The 9897-nt window shown below is 29.0% G+C and overlaps 1 non-coding gene across 1 annotated transcript; it reads right to left on the minus strand.

The window, feature by feature from the left end:
- Window positions 1–9606: 9606 nt before the first annotated feature.
- TRNAP-AGG (transfer RNA proline (anticodon AGG)) lies at window positions 9607–9678 on the minus strand. Its single transcript has one exon. It is a non-coding gene; the product is annotated as a tRNA-Pro (tRNA).
- Between the last annotated feature and the right edge of the window lie 219 nt (window positions 9679–9897).

Below are 9897 nucleotides of genomic sequence, written 5' to 3' on the forward strand. Positions count from 1 at the left end.
AGTTACACAAAATGGAATTCACTCCTTCCCCGAAGCAGGGGTAAGTAAATAGATTGCTCCTTTCAGAGCTGATTCCGAGTCTTGAACATGGTGGCCATAGCTTCTCTTTGGAAGAAAGGACTCAGTCATAATAAGACTATGAATTATGTCCATTAGAGGGACTAGTGGTACTGAAGAAGTTAGATGTAACTATAGGGGCATAACGGTTATTGGCCTAGCTATACTTATGAGCAATCTGTGAAGAGTTATTGTACTGTTGATTGGTTGATATGGACACAAAATATATCTGTAGTAAGAAGAGTGCAACTGTCAGTCTTTAGTGGAGTGCCTGATAGTTAGTGGATGGTGGATCCCGTGACTAAAAAGTTTAGTCAGTTATTCACGTACCGTTGGAACTTCAAGCTACATGTCCATAAGATCCCCTTGGTAGCTCAATGGATTCAAGTTGAGAATCAATTCTTGGTGTTGGTTTGAAATGTTGAAATTGGCAAGAGAAAATTTGACTATATATGATATGATCGATGTGATGTATAAGATACATCAAGTGGAAGATTAATGTAAATGAGATTTACATTAAGTACCATGAAATAGAAAAAAAAAACTATGGTTTATATGTTTCATGAGATGAAATATTAAAACAATAGGTTATAAATGTAATATGATAAGTTGGTTGTCATTTATATTTATAATAATATTAATTATTGGATAATTATATCTTTTTTCTAATAACCAATTGAGTGGGAGATTATTGGTGGCTTCATGGTAACCGTGAGATAAAAGGAAAAATGTTTTCCTAAATTTAGTAAGATTTTAGAGAGTTTCTATTCTCGGAAAATTTATCACATAAATGCTGTCAAGTGAATTGGATTCACTAAACGATAGCTGAAGAGAGACTAAACGATCGTGGAGTGATACTGCACAATAGTTCACTCAGTTGGTCGCCTTCTAAACGATCACGGGGCTTTTGCTATACGATAATTTGTCATTTACTAAACGATTTGGCATTCGTCTATACGATAAACTTTTGTCATCTCCCATTTGCTCAATCCTTTACACGGTTGTTATTCCTTTGGTCTCTTCCTCTAACCAAGTCCACACAGAGCCCACACTTTTTGATTCTCATACCGAGAATACCAAGGTAGCCATTGTGGTGGTGTCTCACTCAACTCGACTGAGTCGAGATTTTTGGAGGTTGTTCGTTGAGTTCGAGTTTGTTGTTGACCGTGTTGTGTTGCGGTCGCTGTGTTCGAGCGTTCGTGTGTTGCAGTCTTGGAGATTGAACAAGCATTCATGATCTACGGAATTTGAAGATGAGTCTTCAAAGATATGTTTAATCTTTCCCTTGATTATCTAGTAAAACATGTTGTAATTTCGTATTGTGTATGACCTGTAAGTGTCCGTTTCTTGATTGTAATTGTTTGTGTTCAATTTCGAATGAAATTTGGAACGATCATTTCGTTGCTCATGGAAATCCTAATGTCCAATTTCCTTCACTCCCTCAATCCCAAAACTCTCTAGAGCTCACACCTTTTAGATTCTCCCCAGAGAATACTGAGGACTCTTTCGTGGTTGTGTTCGTGGGATTCAATCAAAGAAATTCCTCAAGGGTAAGGTTTCTAAACCTTTTGGTTCTTTTAATTTTTGGCATGCTATATAATTTTGTTTTTGTTTTCCTAATGCATGTACTGTAAAATTTATTTTTAAAAAACGAATGGGAATTGGGATGATCCACTTCCACTGAAATCCTCTTCACAGGGGTTCTTTCGTGTAGCTAGTATATAGCATAGAGCATATAACATAGAGCATATAACATAGAGCAAAGAGTGTAGAGCATGAAACATCGAGCATCAAATATCGAGGATCAAGGATCGAGTATCAAGTGTCAAGGAAACTTATGAAGCATAGCATGCAGATGGCTTTCAGGGTTAAATGGGTATATTCATAGGGTGCTGACATAAGCAGAATGCCACTTTTCATTCAATTTTAAAAAGATACCCATTTTTCATTTTGTCCCCAAAAAAGAGGTCATCCGTACAAAAGACCCTTAAATTATGAGATGCTAAAAGAGTATAATTATGATATTCAAAGAGGAACATTTTATACTGATTGTCTTCGAAAAAAAACATTTTATGCTAATAGACGTTTTTGGGTTAATATGTTTGATCATCACATTCAATTTTCCTTGTTTTCAAATTGCAATAAGCTAAAAAGAGCATAAATCAACTGACATCTGTATGTACTTGGGATTGAGAGGTCCGTGGTTCAAATCCCTCAATCCCTCAATCCCTCAACCCCATTTCATTTGTACTCTAAAAAGAAGAAGAAGAAAAAAAAAAAAAAAAAAGGCTAGTTGCATAAATAGAATTCAAGCCCAAAATAATATAATATATAGTACAAGGATAAAATAATTGCATATATAGATCAAAAAATGGTAAAAGACTAAAAAACCCATGCCTAGCCACCATTTTGTTCGCTTTTTCCTGATTTTCTCAAATTAAAAGCTATCACTGATAACCACTGATAGCTGCTATCGCTGATAGCTTCTATGAATTGCTATCGATGATAGTTGCTATCAGCGATAACTTTCAATTTGATAAAAATTAATACAATATTGAAATATTAGCTTTTAATTTGCTATCAATTATTAGAAGCTATCATTGATTCACTTTCATCAATTGGAATCAACGTTGAAATGTTACTACTTAAGGCTATCAGTGGCTATCAATGATAGATTTATTTTGATTACCATAGTAGTTATCACTAATAATCTTTTATCATGGCTATCAATCGTTATCACTGATAGACTTTCATAAATTAGAATCAACCTTAAAATATTAATACTTAAGACTATCAATGATAGGCTTCTATAACTGGTTATCACCTTTGAAAAAAAACTCGATATATAGATATCACCTAAGTTTTATCATCGATATCACTAACATCACTCATATTGTGGTTATCAGTGATAACTTCTTTCACTGATAACATCACTAATAAGATGCTATCAATGATCTCACTGATATCATGCTATCAGTAATAGTTCTCTATCACCGATAACGTGCTATTAGTGGTAGCTTCTATCACCGATGATGTGCTATCGGATAGCTTCTATCATCGATAACATGCTATTAGTATTAGCTTCTATCACTGGTAACATGCTATCAGTAGTAGCTTCTATCAATCATAGCCACTGAACACCTTTTTGCCTCTTTCTTGTCTTTTCCAAATATTTATAAGTCTCTTTTATTTTCGATGATAGCTTTATCACTAATAAACATGCTATTAGTCATAACTTCTAGGCATTCCACTTACATTTTAGTTCGAGATTCAACTTTATTAATTAAATTCACTAAGTTGGCTATCAATGATTGATTTCTATAAGTGGCTATTAATTACGAAAATATAATCAAAGATTAAGCTATCAATGATAGAAAATATTAGTGGCTATCACTGATAGACTTTCATTTTCTATTTATATTTATTATTTTTTATAATTATCAAACTTGATGATTGGCTTGTTGGTGTTAAGTCACTTATGAATTGAGTACTTTCAAGTCCTGCGTATGGAACTCGGCCTCTAGATTCTTGTGAAAAAAAGGGGAAGAAGAAAAAATTCAAATAAAAGAAAGAAAAATTTTAAAAATAAGAGAAAGAGAAGAGGCAAAAACTGAAAAAAAAAAAAAAAAGAAAAGAAAATTAAATAGGAAAAACGAAGCAAAAACCGAAAAAATGAAAGAAAACTAAAAAAAGAAAAAAGAAAGGGACGAAGCAAAAAATCGGAGAAAGAAAAGAAAAGAAAATAATAAAAAAAAGATAAGGGAAGAAGCAAAAATTGGTGTAAGGGAAAAAAATAAAAATAAGAAAAAGGAATAAGCAAGAGCTGAAGAAAGAAAATAATAAAAAAAAAATAAGCAAAAACCGAAGAAAGAAAAGAAAACTATAAAAAGAAAAAAGAAAGAAATGAAAGAAAATAAAAAATAAAGGAAAGAAAAAGAAAGGGAGAAAGAAGAAAATGAAAGAAAATAAAAAAAATAAAGGAAAGAAGCAAAAATCGATAAAGGAAAGAATAAATAAAATAAAATAAAAAGAGAAGAAGCAAAAATTAAGAAAAAAAATAAAATGAAAAAATGGAGAGAAGAAGCAAAAATCGAAGAAGAGGGAAAATAAAAAGACTAAAAAAATGTGTACAATAAAAAAGGTGTACTATCCTATTTTAGATTTTTTCTCTTATTCTACCATGTATTACAAATATCCAAAAAAAAATTGCACTAATTATTTATGGTAAAATAGGATAGTAATCACACACTATCAATGTTTTATGTGCTTTTCTATTATATCCTATTAAATTTCTTTTTTTTTTTTAAAAAAAAAAAATGTCTACTATTTTGTTCACCATAGTTTAAATATCGTGATTATGAGTAATTGCAATTGAATTATTTTTGTATATAATTATTTTGCTACTTTTATACCACTAAATGGGCATATGAATTATTTTTGTGCTGAAATATTTCTAGGATTATGAGAATTGAACTCAAGGCCTCTCACAACCTAAGCAAAAGTTATACTACTAGACCAAAGGTCCAATATGACTCTCTGCCACTAATTTCATTAAATGTTCTTATTAGTGCAACATTTTAAATTCTTCAAGTTTATCTTCATTCTTAGGGAACAAAAATATACTAAACTTTTACATAAACTTTAAATTTCATAAAAAAAGAACAATTAAGATTTACCCTTAAGCTTGGTGACATTGAACTTTTCTAATTTTTACTTTCTAAAACTTATGATTAAAAAAAGAATTGAAATTTTTATATTGACGTCCAGTTTCAGCCACTTGCTCACTAGTTTAAATAATAATAATAGAAAATAAAAAAACACACGAAGTTAGCCCCATTTAGTCAAGTCCTAATTGATAATATATATATATATATATATTTTTAAATTAAGTTCATAGACACTACTTCCACCTCCAAATTTCTTCCTTTGTTACCTACTTTTCACTAATGATTTTAAAAACCAAGTCAAATTTTGAGAACTAAAAAAGTAACTTTCAAAAAGTTGTTTTTGTTTTTAGAATTTGGCTAAGCATTCAACCATTGTACTTAAGAAATATGCAAATCCTTATAAGAAAGGTTGATGAAATAGGCTTAATTTTCAAAAACAAAAATAAAAAACTAAATGGTTACAAATGAGGCCTTAATATTTGATTTTTGGATTTTAGTTTTTGAAAATTAATCCTATAAGCACTCCTTATACCTCTAAATTTCATGCTCTATTATCCATTTTTACCAATGTTTTAAAAAATCTGTGAAATTTTGAAAATTTAAAGGTAGATTTTAAAGACTTGCTTTTGTTTTTGAAATTTGGCTAAGAAAATGAGAAAAATAGACTTAGTTTAACAAAAATGAAATGGTTACTAAACGAGGCTAGTTTAACAAAAATGAAATGGTTACTAAACGGGGTCTTAATTATCTAATTTTACTTCATGTATTTTTAATAAACCTTAAATTTAGTCATGAAAAAATAAATGTTATCCAAATTCGTTAAACTATAATAATAGTTTGATGATAGAAACAAATATTATGTGAATGGGTTTTTAAGATTTATAAAAAGAATGTTAATAGAGACTATTTTTTTAATAAAAAATGAAGAATAAACTAATTTCCATGACTATTTTAATATTTAGTAAAAAGTATATGAACATAAATAGAATGAAATCTAAAGTAAAATGATCAAAATGATATGTTATAATGTTACATTTTAAAAAATCAATCCTAGTTTCATTTTTCTTTATTAAAATATATTAATTTTATAGTAGGTCTCTTCTTTCATAATTGGTTAAACACGAGAAGTTTTTTAGAGTTTTCTTTTTCTAATTTAGGAAAATAAATCAACTTATTTACAAATATAGCAAACTGTCACTATTTATCAGTGTTAAACAGTGATAGATATTGATAGACCGTGACATTTTACTATATTTAAAAATATTTCTAGTAGTTTTGCCATTTAAAATAATCATCCTTCTTTTTAATGTTTTTTTAAAATAAAAGTTTGTTAGATGGTAAAAGTTATAATAGTTATTCAAGTTGAAAGTAAAAGTGGTAATACTTATGCAGGTTTATATCCTATAATGAAGAAATGAAAATGAAAAGTAGCAAAAATCTACGGTCTAAAATCAATTCTTGATTTGTAGAAGCATTCTTGAATTGTCCTGCCACCAAATCTTTTTACTAGCATTAATCGGTGGCTCTTTCGTGATGTGATTATCCATCTCCATGCTCCTAATCAAATGACGAACATTTGATCTCCATGAATAGTAATTGGATCCATTCAACTTGTGTTCAGTTACTCTTGACACCATAGGAATCATCTTAGACATGACTATTGGTTTCTTGTCAGCCATTACCTCAAAAAATAAATACCAGACGGAAGAGAATCAAACCTTACTTTACCAAAGGGATGTTTTTTTCATTGGCTTAAACACTTTAATCAGTCTAACATCTAGACACGTTGATAGATTAACATCTATATTTTTCAGTACCCAGGGTTATGTTATTGCTTCTTACTAAAGTATTTACTAGTTCCTCCTACCTATGGTCTCATTAGTTGAATTCTCTTCATATGGAATGGGTAGAGATATATGATGAAGGGATGGATAAAAATATATGATAAAATGGATAATTATGATTTTCAATGCTATATCTATGAAAACTATTGTTTTAAATTGTTGATAATAAGAATGTTTTAAATGTTATTCTTAAGCTTTTAATGTTTGGTGAGTTTCTCTTTTTAATATTGTTTTAAGTTGTAAGTTAGTAGTATTAATTAAGTCATATCTTTGCCCTATATAAGGATGAGCTGCCATGTATTGAGTGTATCACAATTTTGTATACCACAATTTGAGTATTACATATTGTTTATAACCAATTTTTTCCTACTTTAATAAAAAGTTTAAATTTCACTCTCATTTTCCTTTTCTTCTTCTCTTTGTTTAACAAAATTTGAGATATTGATTTGTGGTATCAGAGCTACTCTGATTTTTCAATAGTAGTCTTAGAGCCAATTCTTTTTTTTAGTGGTATCAAAGCTACTCTATTTTTTCGACCGTAGTACCAAAGCAACTTTCATTTTTTCAAGAGAGCTTTCAACTTTTATTAATTTTAGTCATTGTACATTCAATGCATATGTTTTGGTTCTTGTACTTGTAAGAAGTGGTATTTTGACCTTAGTTTTTCTATCAAAATTCTAAGATGACATTTCAAACACTAAATCCCTTTAAAACTTAGTTGTAAATTTGTATTAACGGTTTTCTTTGGGTATAAAATTTGTGTTAAAATTTTGCAAATAAAGATATATTAAAATGATCGTTTTTAAAAGTACAAGGACGAAAATTGACGTTTTGAAGATATAGAGGCTACAATTAAAAAAAAAAAAAAAAAAAAAAAAAAAAAAAAAAAGTTGAAAGTACAATTCAAAATAGGATTTAAAATAATCGTGGTAATTTTTGTTTTGGAGTCAAAATGAGAAAAAAGTGTATGTCTTTGTCTAAAATACATCTCATCCCTTGAACTGTGAAAGTTAAATATATATATATATCTATTTAGTTCCGTTGCTTATAAAATTCATTTCCTGCATTTGTGACAATTGGTAGATTAGGATCTAAAGCAATAATTAATAAAGCAAATAATAAGCCAAAGTTCATTTACTCTCACAGTTTCACTCTGCATGGTTTCTATTACACTTTCTTTTTCACCCCTTTAATGTTTGGCCATACATTGACATATATATAGAATCTTCTTGCTGCTGGTTGAGAATTTTTTAGACTTTATCAAATGGGATTATCATTTAAGTTTATATGTTGATGTGTGGATGATTATGATGTTCAATGTTATATCTATGAAAACTATTGATGGTTTAAATATTATTTTAGTTATTATATTTTAAGCTTTGGTTTATTTTAGTCCATATACTTTCAACTTTCGTTAATTTTGTTCATTCTACTTTCAATACATATGTTTTTGTTCTTGTACTTTTAAGAAGTGACTATTTTGATCTCATTTTTTTACCAAAATTTTAGGATGACACTTCAATCACTAAATCTCTTAGTACTTAGTCACAAAGTTGTATTAAAGGGTATTTTCATTGCGTATAAAATTTTTGTTAAATTTATATAAATATAAATTAAAATGGTTGTTTTTAAAAATGCAAGATTTGGCATGTTGAAAATACGAACACTAAAATTAACAAAAGTTGAAAGTTAAGGAACCAAAAATAATATTTAAAACCATAATTGTAATTTATGTTTTGCTGTCACAAAATGAGATTTTTTTTTGGGTCTATCTAAAGTACATCCCATCCCCATCACCTTATAGCAATTTGAAAGTTAGATATTTGTCCATACAATTCTTTTGGTTTTAAAATGTATTTCCTATCTTTGTGACAATTTTTTTAGTTCAACGGAGTGGGGGATTCAAATCACAGATCTTTTAGTCATTTGCACGTACTTATATCAATTGAATTAACCTCATTTTGACTTTAAAAATATGACATGCTCTCGGATCTAGGACAATAATAAAGAAAGTAAGTGCCTTGAAGCTTGTCTTCTTCAACGGAAGTTCTTTTACTGAACCTCACAGTTTCACTTCCAATAGTTTCCATTACACTTTCTTTTTTCACATCATTTAATGTTTGGTTATAAATTGACATATATATTGAATGCTCTTGCTCCTTTTATTATTGAAAACTAACCATTACTTTATATTTCATCTCATTTTTATTGCACTTTCAACAAAAATAAAGGTATTTCTTTTCATACGTTTAATGGTAGAAAATTGTCAGGTGCCCTCATTGGATAATTTATTAATTATTAGTAGGGGTGTCCAAATGACTCGAACAACCCGAACTATCCAACCCAAAATGTAAGGATTGTATTCCGTTAGTGTGTCTTGGGTTGAGTTAGATCGTAGGTTGGCTAAAAAAAATTTGGGTTGACCTAATCCAACCCGAACTTTATATATATATATATTTCATTATTTAAAGTTTGATTAATATGTGAATTTTTAATATTTTTCTTTTAAAATTGTTATGATATTTATCATTGTTTGAAGTTTGTAATAAATCATAGATATTTGGTATTTAAGCTTTGATACAATTATTGTTTTTCTTGTTTATAAGATTGATTGAATGTCATAAAATGAGGATACCATTCACTAGTTCTTGCTTTGATATCTTTCTTGATACTGAATCATAGTTATGCAATTTTATCTACTACATGAACATATATGGTTCCCAAAAAGGATAAATTTGTAAAAGATTTGACTCTGGAGGCATTCCAAAAATTGAACTTGAGATTTCTCGCATCCAAAGCAAGAATCATACCACTAGTTCAAATGCCCTATGTGATAGTATATCCATTTTTTTAAAGATCACTTCATCATTATTTTATAAATTCCATTTTATCTATCAAACATGGTAAAATGTTAATAAATCTCTTCGACTTTGCTCGTGATTGATCAATAAAGAATGTGTGACATTAATGAAATCTATGTGCCTATATTATTAATTTTATACCTTTTAGATATTTAGTGAAACCTCAATACAAAAAATGGGGCATTTCGAGAATTGAACTCGAGACCTCTCGCACCCTAAGCGAGAATCATACCACTAGACCAAATGCCCAATAATGATAAAGAAGTTTGAATTACAATACTTGATTAGTTTAAGAAAGTTTGAAAGATGTATGATTATGAATAAAGAAATTTTTTAAAAGTTATGATAGGCCATTTAGAGAATCGAATTTGAGACCTCTCGCACCCAAAGCAAGAATCATACCACTAGACCAAATGACCTACTCAAGGAAATAATTTCAATATTTTACAGTATTGACTTTGAAAGTGG

Source organism: Benincasa hispida, chromosome 5 (genome assembly GCF_027475165.1).
Source record: "Benincasa hispida cultivar pf3 chromosome 5, pf3_genome.v1.1, whole genome shotgun sequence".
Classification (NCBI taxonomy): domain Eukaryota; kingdom Viridiplantae; phylum Streptophyta; class Magnoliopsida; order Cucurbitales; family Cucurbitaceae; genus Benincasa; species Benincasa hispida.